A 14,369-nucleotide genomic window follows, 5' to 3' on the forward strand; every position below is an offset into this window, starting at 1 on the left:
CCTAATTGCACTTTGTGATAGACACAAAAAAACTTTGCGTGTGTGCTAAGAGATATATAGGACAATGAAGAAAAGTCAAATGACTTTTACTGGCTTATAAAAACAATGGGAATTAGTTTAAATAGTTTAAGCTTAAAATAGAAAACAGTAAGCTTAAAATTGGAAATGCATTTCAGTGACTTTTTGTAACAAAAAAAAAAGTTCTTCTTTAAATATAGCATCCATACAGGAAAATACACAAATCATAAATATATAACATGATACATTTTCTCTTGTTTCCTGCCTTTCCTGCTCCTGGGGAGGCCGGGGCTCCGTGGCTGGAACTGTATCTGATTGCTGTCTTCTCTTCTCTTCTGTTACTTAAAAATATATATAAAAATATACTGTTACTTAAAAAAAATTGTGCCAAAAAACATGTAACATAAAATTGACAGCCTTACTTTTTAAAGCTCAGTGTATAACATACAGCCACATGTTTTGTTATTAATCTCATTCTTTGTTTTAGAATAGCTGCAAATGGCCTTTTAAATTTTCTTTTATTTTACACACATTATTTTACTAATGTCACATAAGTAATAATCCAAATCATGCCACGTACTTACAAACACCTAATATCAAATTATGTCTTCAGAAAAATTTTTTGAGTAGTTGCAAAATTCAGAAAGCATTGTTTATGGGCAAGGTATCACTTTATCTATGATTTTGCAGTATTTGCAAATGGGTAAGCAGGATTTGCATAATGTGAATTGTTGTACTTATAGCTAAGATATTAAATGACAGATAATGGAGTATAATCTTAATAGTTATTTCCATATATGTTCACACATTTGCATGCTTACCTGTACACACATACAGGTATACACAATTGCAAAAGCATATCATATACACATATATGCATGTGTACATATATATACATGTATGTATATCTACATGTATACATACACACGTATCACCTTTCTTGAAGCAGCTGCTTCCCTCTGCCTGTCACACATCAGCCTACCTCAGCATTACCTGATAGCAGTGAGCGGACTCACATCCTCTCATCTAGGTCTTACAAAGACGTTAGACACCTCGAGCTATTCTAGAGAGGGCTTGTCAGTTACCACCTCCATGGCAGTTCCAACGTGTACAAGTATTTCCTTTGAATTATGATCTTGTAAAAATGAGACTTAATAATTGAAAAGCTGGTCACCATGACATACAATTCTGGAAGACTGTTTAGCATTTTTTGAGACAGCATAATTTGTAAATAAGGGACATTTATTATTGCAGACAGCCTGAGGGTGCACATTTATTTTCCTCTGACACAGTACACAGATGCAAGGCTTAATTCATTAACATTGCTTGCAAAATGTTCTGTTATGTTTAAAAGTAGGATAAATGTAAACACATCATAAAGATAGAATGATTTGATTACTTCAATGGTGTCCTGAGAAAGTGATTTGAGACAGAAAAGTCTACAGATTTGTAATTTACTTTCTTCAGCCAAAGATTTTAAATTGATGGCTTCAGAAGGAAGATAGGTTAATCAATGCAGTATATATAGTTTAATAAGTATTTTTTTCCAAAGATTTATTTATTTATGCATACAAAAGCTGAGGTGCAAGCCAGAGATGCGGGGGGTGAGAGGAATCACCAGAGACAGAGTGGGAAGCAGAACAGGCAGACTGACTGAAATACACTGCTGAGGGGAGCAGCGGGAGAGACCGGAGAGGTCTGCTGCACCATGTGGGTTGCTCCCTGGCTGGGGATAGAACTCGTGCTGCAGTGGGTGCGGACAGATTCATAGGAGCTAGGAGGTCCCTAGCTTAATAAATAAATGTTTAGGCTTTGTTGAAGCAGATCACTAGTCTAGTATGAAAAAATTTCTAAATATTTCAGTATGTTCAAATTTGCTAGAGAGCTAACATTTCCCACCAGCTCATTTAGTGTTACATTGTTTGACAAAAACTCCTGAATGAATGTGTATGTTAAAGACCTATTAATGTCTTTCCTTTTCAATTCAGTTTTCATACATTCATTATTTACTTTTTAACTGATTAAGAAAATAAAAATATGAGAAGAAATTTAAATTTGTTCATAAATGCAGAATATACTTGTTATAATGATTGCTTTCCATATGCATTTATTCAAATAGTAGATCAATCAAGTATTTTTTTATAACTAAACTAGGCATAATCATTCTTCAAAACACTATAGCTATTGCAGTGAATTGAACAAAATGGCATTCCCTGCCCTCATGTGTCTTACATTCTAGATAGAAGAGTCAGGTAATAAACTGAAACTTATAAAATATTTATGCTGAAACATGGCAAGAAGGTCTATGGTGAAATAGAAATGGGACAATAGTAGAGTCCATAGTTTGGAACCGTGATTGCAAATATAAGTTTCCTAGATTCCATTGGTCTAACCTAGAAGGTGCAGTTGAACAAAGATCAGAAACAGGCGATAGCTTAAGCATGCTGAGACTTTTTTTTTCTTGTAGATTTTAGACAAAAAATATTTTATTGACACCTTTAGATATTTTTATTTAATATTCCCTATTTTGGAAATATATTTGAAAACGTTCTAATATTTTCATTTAGAATGAACCAATGCCAAGCTTGCATTTGATTAATATTTTCTAATAATGTTAATTTATCATCTTTATCTGAGCCTTTATAATTCCTTAATAGCAATGGAAGCAACATCACTACCATTAACACAACCTAAATTGATGACACACCTTTAGTTCAACATAGATCCACATGTGATTTTTAGTTCAATATAACATCCATGCTTAAACCTGTGTGTGTATGTGTTCTGTATGCCTTAAACGTTTGTGTATTAAATTGTGTGCATAAGTAAGTAAATATATGCATGTGTGCATTTATATATTTATCTGAAATATATAAATATATGGGTATATCAGTATATTTTTTATTTTTAAAGATACTATATATATTTATATTGCATCAATTTATATGCCACCTATGAGGCTGTGGACATTATCTGGAGATTTTTTTATTGCCAAGACAGAGTACATTTAGTCTCTAGTGGGTGTAGGTCAAGACCATTGCTAATCATCCCATCATGCACATTTGTAATGCAACCTTTATTTTTCTTACACTCTCTACCTGCTCCACATGTCCTATCTCCTCCATGCCCTTAGGCATGCACATATTACTCTGTCTTGCACTAACCCTGTTCTGTAAAAATTAGAAAATTTCAAAATAATATACAGAATTGTGATTCTCCATGTCTTTCCATGAAGCACACTTAACTTTGCATACCCTCTTCTGCGTGATTTTACAGTTTTTCCCAGAAGAGGTAAGGTGTGTAGTCCTGTTCCATCGATAAATGCATTGCCAATGGAGCTTCCCTGGCCAACAGAGAGTGGAAAGAAATGACAATATGACAATTTCCAATCAAGCACCCCCCCATAAAACATCATGGGTGTCGAGTCACCCTGTTGTGCTCATGTCATTCTTTGCTGAAAGAACATAATATTACCATGAATCATTGGCCCAAAGAGTGGGAAGGATAAGTGTAGCAGATCTGACCTCAGAGCTGAGAACACAAAGCCCAGAGCCTAGAAGCTACCCCAACAAAGCTAAGAAATCCACATTCCACAATTGAAGATGAAATGCATGCTGTTTTAGATACTGGGCATGGAAGCAATTTAATCCACAGGTGGGACAGGTAAATAATAGACAGTTATTAGAAATGGAGTACTTTTTTCTTATAAAAACTTAAAATGCTCAATATTAACTTTGGAAACCAGTGCCATATGTCTAGGAAAACTCAGATAGGAGAATGTAAAAATAGTAGCTTGTGTTAATTAGCAGCAACCCAGTTCAGAAATTGTCACTTTGGGAAATTTGGAAGACAGAAGAAAGTACCTAAGAAAATGAGAGCATTGAGCTAAGAATTTCTGGGGCAGAATGTGAACATAATGTGTTGGTTTCTAATAGCTGCACTTAATAAATTGCTTAAAAAGCTCAGCACGTTTAGAGGATAAAAGAGAAAAACAACTTCAGGATTAGAAAAATAGTTCATTTTTTCTACAGGTCAAAGGTAAAGTCATTCAAATAAAGCCATGTAGAAGTATTTCCCGTGAGGCGCCCATTATTTTCCTTTCCAAAATATTGTTTTAATTGAAATGTCATTGGCTTAAAACATTATATAGGTTTTACACGTAAAGAATCACACCTGCTAAATCAATGTCTGTTTATACTGCATTATGTTCACCACCAAAATCTGATTTCAATCCTTCCCCATACAATTGTGGCTCCTTGTGACCTATTTTACCTACCCTGCCTCCCCCTTCATCTCTCGTTGCCACTAATTAGGTCTCATATCCCAATATTTATTTTTGTTTATTTGGTGAGTTTATTTTGTCTCTTTATGTAATACCTATGAGTGAAATTACAAGGTGGTGTTATCTTTCCAGCTGACTTATTATAGTTGGTATAGTAGAACATGTTGTTACTAATGGCAAGTTTCCTTTATTATAGTTGAGAAGTATTCCATTGTGGATATAGGCCACATCACTCTTTGATCATCCACTGATGAACAGTTGTTTCCAACTGTTGTTTCCAATTATTGACTAATGTAAATAATTGGTGATGACTATTGGAGTGCTTATATCTCTTTAAATTAGTGTTTTCTTATTCTTCAGACAAATATGCAGGAGTGGGATAATTAGATGATATGCATTTTCTATTTTTTGAGGATTATCCCTATTGTTTTTCAATTTACCAATTTACATTCCCACCAACAATGTCTGAGAGATGTCATTTTGCTGTATCTTCTCCAGCACTTATCAATACTGGATTCAGTGTGTTCTTCTTTATTATGCTTTAATGAAACTCACTTCTATATAAATAAATATAAATTATTAATAATAATAATATAATAATTAACAATAAAATAATATAATAATTATTAGAAAATATTTGCATGGAATAATTTTACCTTCATATAACTTTCATATTATTAATGAAATTGTTTTTAATTATGAATGTCACAAACTAATTGAGTAACATATTCCACTCACAATTCCTCTCTGAATTACTTTCCATATTTCCAAATTCTTGTTAAAATTAAGCCATTTTATTTACTCATAAATCAAATTATAGATTGATAACTACTTTTAACCAGTAGTCATCCTGGAACATTTTAGTATAAATTTCTGTAGTTTGCATGGGTTAGTGTGTATGAAATTCTACCTAGTTTATAAATAAGTACTCATACATATATCACATATATGCATGTATTTGTATTTCCCTGCCAGCCTGCAAAATTATTCCAATAAACTGACCATATCTGCCAGTGGACACCAGGTATACTTCAGCCTTGTGTTACTACAAAGCTTGTCTCCTATCAACTCTTATTTGCCATGTTCCTAAGTATTACACTATCGGGCCTGCATGTCATGTAGTGTCTGTCTCCCCTGAGCTGTGAGTGTATGTGACAAATAAACTGCTGTCATTCTGATCTCTCCATTGTTGAGTGCCATGGTTTAAGGTACCTTGTACTACTTAGGGTAGAAAATCCCTCCCTAGCAGTAAGCAATGGGCTGCCAGACCATTAGAACAGTGACCCTGTTCATAGGGCAGGAGCCATGAAGGATGAGGTGGGGTATTCCCTGCTATGGCTGGAATCATGCTTTCTGGGAGTTAAGCTGAGGATTTCTTTTTTTGGGTACCTTTTTCTTTGTCCTGCACTCTCTATGCTATCTAAGTTAACTATGATGATTTCCTTCTCACTACCAAGGAGAAAACCATCCCCAGCATTATCTATAAGAATTCAGTGATCATTTCTAGGAATAATCATTTTAAATGCAAAATTTCAATTCAACATTTTTGAGGAAAAAAAAAAAAAGAGCTGCAATAAAGATCACTTAATGTTGCCACAGTAGTCAAGAAATTTAAGAAAGATGTATGTGGTGTTCAGAAATGGCCACAGATTCTTTGACTTGGTGTCTACTGAGAAGCTGGCTTACTCCTTTTCTTTGACCTTAGGACAGCTTTGACAAATAGAGCAAACAGAATCAGGAGCTCTGCCATGATCTCTTAGACCTGAACCCTCGTTTATAAAACACAATGCTCTGCTGCAGGGACTGGATAGAGAGTATTTAAGAACCCATGGATGAGAATATTCAAGATCACATGGATAAAATCAGTGCTCTAGAGAACCCAGCTTCCACCTGTCCCTGCCTATATGCCGGGCACGTGACCGCTCTCTAGGGCCATGCAGCACAGGTAACTCTAGTTAAATGCTCTTGGATGACCCCATCAGCACCATATGGAAATGAAGATTCTCACCAACTCCTCACAAAGCTCTCAACTATGATGAAACAGTTATATGCTAAGCTGTAGGTTTCAAGAGAGTTTGTGTCAAACCTGCATATAACGAAATGAGGCATGAAGCAGTTAGGATTAAATAAAATTTGCTTATCAAGACGGCATAATGAGTGATAGGCACATAAACTCTTGAGAATAAGTGTATACTTGTGAAATAGAAAAAAGAGCAGATTTATAATTTGCATGTTTTCTATTTAAGTCCTCCAAATATCCCTACTATTGTGAAGTATATCTTTCTGCTGATGTTCCAGGATACAATATCTTGGTTTTGCAGTGAGATGATAAATGCAGTAAAAATAAGAATAAATTATTCAGTTCAACAATGGATTATGTGCCTTGTCTGGTCTAGAATGGAGTAAGAAAGAGGAATGAGTGTGAACCCTCGGAGTCTATAACCTTGTTCCACTATTTCAAAGTCTTGTTTGTTTTTGTTTATGTGGGTGACTTAAATGGAGCATCAGAGGTAAGTTAGGTCTCTGTCCTCAGGTCACATGGCAATATATGGTGCTAAATTAATCTCAGACCCTGTGAAATCAGAGTTCACAGTTGGAGATAACCTTGCTGCTCTTTTGAGAATTGCCTCAGGAAATGGTGCATCTTTGTATGCAAAATTGGTGCTATCAGTGGCAGAGAGCTTTACAGGGCTTCAGACAAGGTCTGGGAAAATTGAGGGAAAGAGGTTCACAACATACGTAAGAAACAGTTTGTCAATTCTCAGAATTACTAACAATGGTGAAGGGTTAGGAATAGTCTCAATGAAATGATCAGACCATGAGAAAGGGCTCCACAAGGTGATTGATAATCAGCAATCGGATGTTTCTTCTCAGGACCTCCCCTTGTTGTTCTGGGAAAAAGTCTTGAGATACACTAGTAGATCCAAGATAATCACCTTCGTGCAAGCCGTACCCTTGCCTCATCTCTTCTCATAGTTAAGAGAATCTGTTTTTAACTATCAGCGATTGTTATAATCACACAGTGCAGAATCTGGAATGATTGCAGAATGTAAAATCTAAGAAAAACCAATACTTCGGCATCATTACTTGAAATTTCAAATGTTCCAAAAGTGTTAATTATTGCAGAGACTCCCACATTCATTTCACCACAATTGGCTTGTTTTAAGTAATTTTCACAATGAGAATGATTTTTACTTAGAGATATAATAATCACAGATGCTATTCTATAATTTTGTAGTCTATATAATCAGACTGTGAGAACTTACTGGATATGTTCACGTCAATATATGCTATTTTAAACAGGTTAAGCTCTTATTGCTTTTTCCCTTCCAAGATTGCATTACATAAATATCAATAACAAGTACTTTCTGATGAATAGGCATTTTCACCTTGCTTAGAATATGGAAATAATTGACCACTATGTTTTCTCTACTTATATAAGTAACATTTTTTCAACTAGTTATTTTGTCTGTTTCTCTTCTTCAATAAATAAAAAAGATGTTAATTTTCTGAGTATGGCAGTATTCAGGATATGCTCAAGTATATTTTAGAGGTCTCAAATAATATATTTATGTTACTTCTTGGACTATCTGCAATCCAAGAATTTAAGAAAAAGTTTTACTCATTTAAAATACACCACAGGGCCTCCCCTGGTGGCACAGCGGGTGGAGCGCAGCGCTGTGAAGCTGTCCGCAGCCTCTGCAGTGCCAATTTGATTCCTGGCTGGCCAGGGTGACTCCCACATGGTGCAGCAGACCTCTCCTGACTTGCCCGCTGCTCCCCTCAGCAGTGTATTTCAGTCAGTCTGCCTGTGTTCCCTGCTCTGTCTCTGGTGGATCCTCTCACCCCCTCCACCTCTGGCCTGTACCCCAGTTCTTGTGTGCATAAATAAATCTTTTTTAAAAAAAGGGTAAGAGAAAAGAAAGTGCTCAATTGTTGCCAACAATAGAGTTGGAGAAAGAATGGTCCAAGGAATGAGTTAAAATAATGAGCAATATGCACCTCTTCAAAGGAGATAGGTTGGTAGCAAAAGGCACAAAGGCCGAGCCATATAAAGGCAGCAGGTAAGCCAAGATATTAAGATGACAAAAGCCTTATAAAATCACAGGTTTCACTACAATTGAGACACAACATTGAGAAGCTCCCACTTGTTAGTTGTTGGAAAGCCATAGACAGCATGGAACACAATGAAACTTCCAAGAGCAATAGCAAGGACTTACTGAAGAGAGGTTACATGAAGGATGTGTCTTTTAGGAAGGACAAGGGGCATCAGAATGAAGGCATTGGGATCAGTCAGTATATTATGTGTTAAAAAAAAGATTTTCCCCCTCAGTGGAGTAAGAGTTTTGTTTTTCAGTAGTCTTCTAGTTGATATGAACAAAGTGAAACTTGACAACAGTTTTACCCAACAAATGTAATATAATTAATAAAAATTCAACATGAAATTTCAAAATGAATGGAAGACATTAAGAATAATGCAATCTTGAAAACATTTCCGTCAGAATATCTCCCTCATCACACATACTAGATTAAAGACTTTTGGTTTATTCATTTTTCTCCCTGTATTTAGCATTCAACATAATTAGTGCAATTAATTCAATTAAATTTAATATTATGGGATGAGCAGCTTAGCTCTCTTGTTTCCCATGAAAAATCATAGCTACCACCAAGCAATCTAAATTTTGCAGTGTGATTTTATTAACTAGCATCTCCAGGGAACACACACTGCATAAGATTTACCATTAAACTTTTAAAAAACAGTGTTTATTATATTAACACAAATATCTGTTAATTCCCACCTTGGTAAAAGACCACACACATCTCCACTGTGTATTAATTAATATAATTCATATTAAATAATTATGTTACCAGTATAATGCATATTTCTGGGCCATAATAAAATCACACGCATTACTTTTACATGATGTGACTTTTCTAAATGATCTATAATTTTGAAGAAATTTTAGTTTGCCACTGAGAACTCTTGATTTTGTAAAGAAAATAGAACTTCAAAGACAAGACATAGACTCAAAGCTGAATGTCAGTCTGTTTGATATATTCATGTAGAAAAATGATCTTTGACACCAGTTATTAGTATAGTAATCTAAGATGAAATAGATATAATATTAAGTATCAAGTATTTGTTCATTAATAATTCTGTTTCTATGTTTTATAAAGACTTATCAACTAGCTTATAACTTTAAACATTTCTGATTTTAAAAAATGCTGATTTTTCTTAACTAGAAGCTTTGAAACCTGCCTTTATTTAAAATGCATCTCCCTTTCTTCTTATTGTTCTATTGATGGAAATAATCACTGCTGAAGTAAGAAAAGGCTAATAAGGAGCTTTATTTTCAGAGTCAAAGGTGAAGACTAGCCCAAAGCAGAGCCAGAAAGAGTTCTGGTCAGCTGTTCCCACTCACCTGGGAGAGGTTTTAGCTTATATATCCTTTGTGAAAGGTGAGATGAGTATACAAACTGTTTTAGAAATGGTATCTGGTAATCTTCTAACCTCCAAAGATGAAGATAAGAGGTAGGAGAACGCATTAGATACATTTAGGAAGCCTCTATCTCTGTGCACGCGTAATGTAAGAACTAGTTCATAAAATCTTGGTCTTCAAGGATGACTCTTTGTAGACAGGTGGGTCTGCCTAAATACTCCATGTTTACCTGTCCAGTGGGGGCAGCATAGTGCAGGAGTTCTAATGAGAGTGTGCTCAGGAGCAGGGGCAGGCCACAGGACTTTTTCACAAGCAGGTTTCATTGTTATAGCTGATTTGGGCCTCAGCAGCTTACTGTATTTATCTTTTCCTGCAGTAGTCTCAGTTACATTCTTGTATTAGTCTTTTATTAATACCGATATTTTTTAAGTACTGATATTTTATTAAGACACTTTTATGTTTTATAGTTGAAAACATTCTACAGCTAAAATCCATGTTATTATAGTATCAATGCTCACACGTCACTGCTTATTCCATATTCACTTATCTTTAATGTCATCTGATATTACTCTTGTTTCTGAAAGTGATATTTCTTTTAATGAACATCAACTTTCTTTAATGTATTTTTTTTTCTTTTGTGAAGCTTTTTACCTAATATTTCTCTCTTTCTCCATAAGGCCCACTGACCTTCATACCACACTGCTAAATACTGAAAAATGTATAGTACTTATAAATTTCTCTTAGAAAATTGAAGACACCTAATATGTGACATTTGTAACACTGAAAATTATTAACACAGTAATTTTTGATGCAAATGGATCAAGGGTTAGCATTGTATTCCTACATGTATTCCTACATTTGTATTCCTACAAAATCATATTTTGTACCAGCAATAGTGCCTGAATTAAGCTTTGAAGAAAAGTAAGTCTCAGTCATGGTTTGTTCATTTTAACTTTTCTCAGAAAGTTAGAAATAAAAGGAATCTCAAAAAAATTCTATTTCAGACAAATATAATTTCCTTAAGCAATCTCACCTTTCCTCAAATTGTCTTTTATGGGAAACAAATTAAATGGGAAATAAAGTGGATTTTTATTACTTTGAATACTTTATTATTACACATTAATTTTTATTACAAAAATGGGCAGTTGCTAATCATGAAATATCTTAATGTCAAGTTCCAAGTTCAGAGGTATTTTTGAGTAGTAAAAGACAAAATTAGGGAACTATCACATAAGGCTTCAGATATATTGAGTAATTTGGCTTTTACTCAAAGATGTCTCCAGTTGACCCTACTTCTTGATATCTTTGAGTGTGTGGAGGGATTATTTGACATATGACTTGTTTCTAAACCACAGACTACAGTAAATGCATGGATTGTCAAAGTGATGCTGTTACATGAAATTGTAACATCTGCCTTGTTAGTTAGATTTTTCTTTTTTGACTTTGATGAAGCAGAAGGTAATGCTAGAGAAGTTCACATGGCAAAGAAATGAGTGACAGTGATACCCAGCCCTCTGAGCTCTAGGAGTGGTGGGAGATACCTGCTTGGCAGGCAGTCAGAGATGGCAATCCTTAGCCATTCACCATTTATGGAACTTAACGTCACCAACACCACGTGAAGCTGGCAGTAGAGTCTTGTCTTAGATCCCTGGGATGAAACTGCAGCTATGGCCAACTCCTTTATTTCAGTCTTATGAAATCACAAAGCAGGAGATACAGAGAAGCAATGCCTGGACTCCTGATTCACATAAATCATACATGCTTGATCATAAATATGTACTCTTTATAATCCTATATAATTCATGACTTGTTATTCAATATAGAAGTGTTGGAGATTTTTAGAGGACAATTGTTATTATTTGAACATTGTTGTGATTTGTATTGCATAGTGAATGAACCACTGGTGCCTACTGGAATGTAGTCTCTTGGTAGAATGTGTTAATAAAAAAGGACATCAGTTAGAGCACTGATGCAATAAATCAGGAATGGTTTATAATAGTTCAGACAAGAGTTAGAGAAGTAAAAGTGTCTAGAAGTGGCAAAAATCTAGTTGGGTTTGTAGGAAAGGCTGGCAGGATTTGGGGGTTTATTAAATTATAGGTATGGAAGAAAGTGAGAATTCAAAGCTTTAGACCTATATGATGAGAAAGGTAACATTTGACATTATCAGAAATGGAAAAATCACATAGAAAAAAATGCACTCAAAAATGATACAATCGATGAGAAGTTCAGTTCTGAATCTAATTAATTTGACTTGCATATAGTCAACCAGTGGAGATGTCAAATAGCCAGGTGGGTCTATGCCTGACATTCAGATGAGAAGTTCAGGCTGGAAATAGAAGTTGAGTGTCATTGATAAATAGATGATTTAAAGCCTTTAGACTTGGTGATACATGATCAGTGAAGTGAGTTATATAATGAAAAGAAAGTGTCCAAGAACTGAGGCTTGGAACATTTTAAACTGATGGTCATGAAGAAGAGAAATGCCAATAAAATTAACTGAGGGGAATGTTTATGACAGGTAGAAAACCAGGTGTGTGCTAACCTGCATGCCAAGAGAACAATCAGCTATTTCAAATATGTATGCTGCTGGCTGAGTAAGATGAGAAGCTTAAGAATTGACCATTGGTTTTTCAACTCAGAGGTCATTGGTGGCCTATATACAGTAATTTGAATGATACGGTGGGCAAAGCTTAGTTGAATAAGGCTTATAAGTCAATGAACAAGGAAGATTCAGATACTAAGATCATAGATAATAATTTAGAGGACAAATGTTATATAAGAGACAGCTGAAAGGAGTAGTTACTAAGAGAGGAAATTAAAGTCCTTTTTTTAAAAAAAATAAGAACAAAATGGTGGGATGTTTCTCTGCTTAGGGAGAGAATTAATATGCAAGTGGTACTAAGAGGAAAAGCATAATTCTTGAGAGAAACTCAACTAATGATAACACTTCCCAAACCTGGTGTCCCTCTGGAATTTCTAATCTTTTTGGAACTGCAGCAATATCGTTTTGTCTCCTTCTTACTTGTGCTTCCCAAATTCAAGCCTCACTCTTTCTTGTATGGACAAGTGAGGGAGACTCACACAGTATTTAAGAACAAGCTTCCACCAGTATATCTGCCAGAGGAGTTCCTCAATCGTAGGCTCTTGCTGATGAGTGCTGTTGATCTTCCCTCTACTCTGCTCATGATCATCTTATTTCAGTTTTCTATGAAACGTGTCCTTGATTTTTTATTTCTTTACACAATTTTAATGCAACAGCATATTATTTGAAAATACCCTGTCATCCTAACATCTTGATTTTATAAATCAACAAAGCAGTCAGAATGAAATAAACCATCCTATAGAGAACATTAATACCATATTTTCTTACATATTGTATTGCAAAATAAGTCTTAAAATTAGTTCCTATTATCCTGTATGAAATCCTATTAGAGAGATGATTATCTTAATTATTTGCCCCAAAATAAGTAATTCTTAACGACTATATCCTTATCTTAATTATTTGCCCCAAAATAAGTAATTCTTAACGACTATATCCTTATAGAATTACTTATATGATGGGAACTTTGTTATCTTGGTTGGAAATTACTAAATATTTTTGTTAGAGCCTGTGTATTTGAGAGTGTATTCATGTGTGGAGTTAATTGTGATCAAAATAGCAGTTTGATGGATTACTGGGTGAAAAATTCTTACCTTAGAGGTTTGGACTCTAAGATTAAAAAAAAAATTCTTATAAAAGGTTAATTGGTAGGTTTATGAAGAAATTTAATGGAATTAATCAGTTATATTATCATAAATGTGATTTTGTCAATGTCTGTAACATCTGACTGGGCACTTTATACCTGAGAAAAGTGACAACCAAAATATGTAGGTATTACTCCACACATGTTACACATATTCAATTTATTTAATACTCACAGAAATTCCAGATAAAACAGCCGTTGGTCCATTGCAATATCTAAGATACCATAAGGAAAATGCTAACAGGTTCCAGAATGTTCTCTGATTTGTATCCAGTTCTGCTCTCTGAGACTAGCTCCCCAGGATAGCTCTAATTCTTGGGAGTGTCTCCTTAAGTCATGGTCCATCATAGTTTTCTCCATGATTTTTGTTCTGCTGGGGCTACATTTATTTTCCTAACTATATCACTAATTTTAGAACAACTAAGTCTCTAAGTTTTTAACAACACATCTGTGATTACTTATTATTATAGAAATTGCTCTGTATTATAATGTTATACCTGTAACTTTTTCTCAATCAGTAGTTGCATTTTATATCACAAAAGGGATTATTTTCCCCTTGTTTTAGCTCCTTTCTTTAATTGATGTGTTCCTTGAAATAGCAATGTACAGTGACTTCTGCATTAACTTTAGTGCCCTAAGGTTTTGTGAATTACCTTTTTTTTCTCTCTCTGCTAATAAAGCTTCTTTCTCAGAGTATTGTGAGTAGTAAGTACTAAAGGATTTGATATACTTAAATACTTTGATCTGTACAGTTATCCAAACTTTTAAGCAATGTATAGTGAAATAAAAAATAACTATGGTAGAATCATTTATGTAGTGGAATTCATCAGTCATTTTCTCTAAGTTCTGTCTTAGATTGTATGGAAAATGCTATTTTTTATA

This window comes from Talpa europaea (genome assembly GCF_964194135.1).
Source record: "Talpa europaea genome assembly, chromosome: 5".
In the NCBI taxonomy this organism is placed as follows: Eukaryota; Metazoa; Chordata; class Mammalia; order Eulipotyphla; family Talpidae; genus Talpa; species Talpa europaea.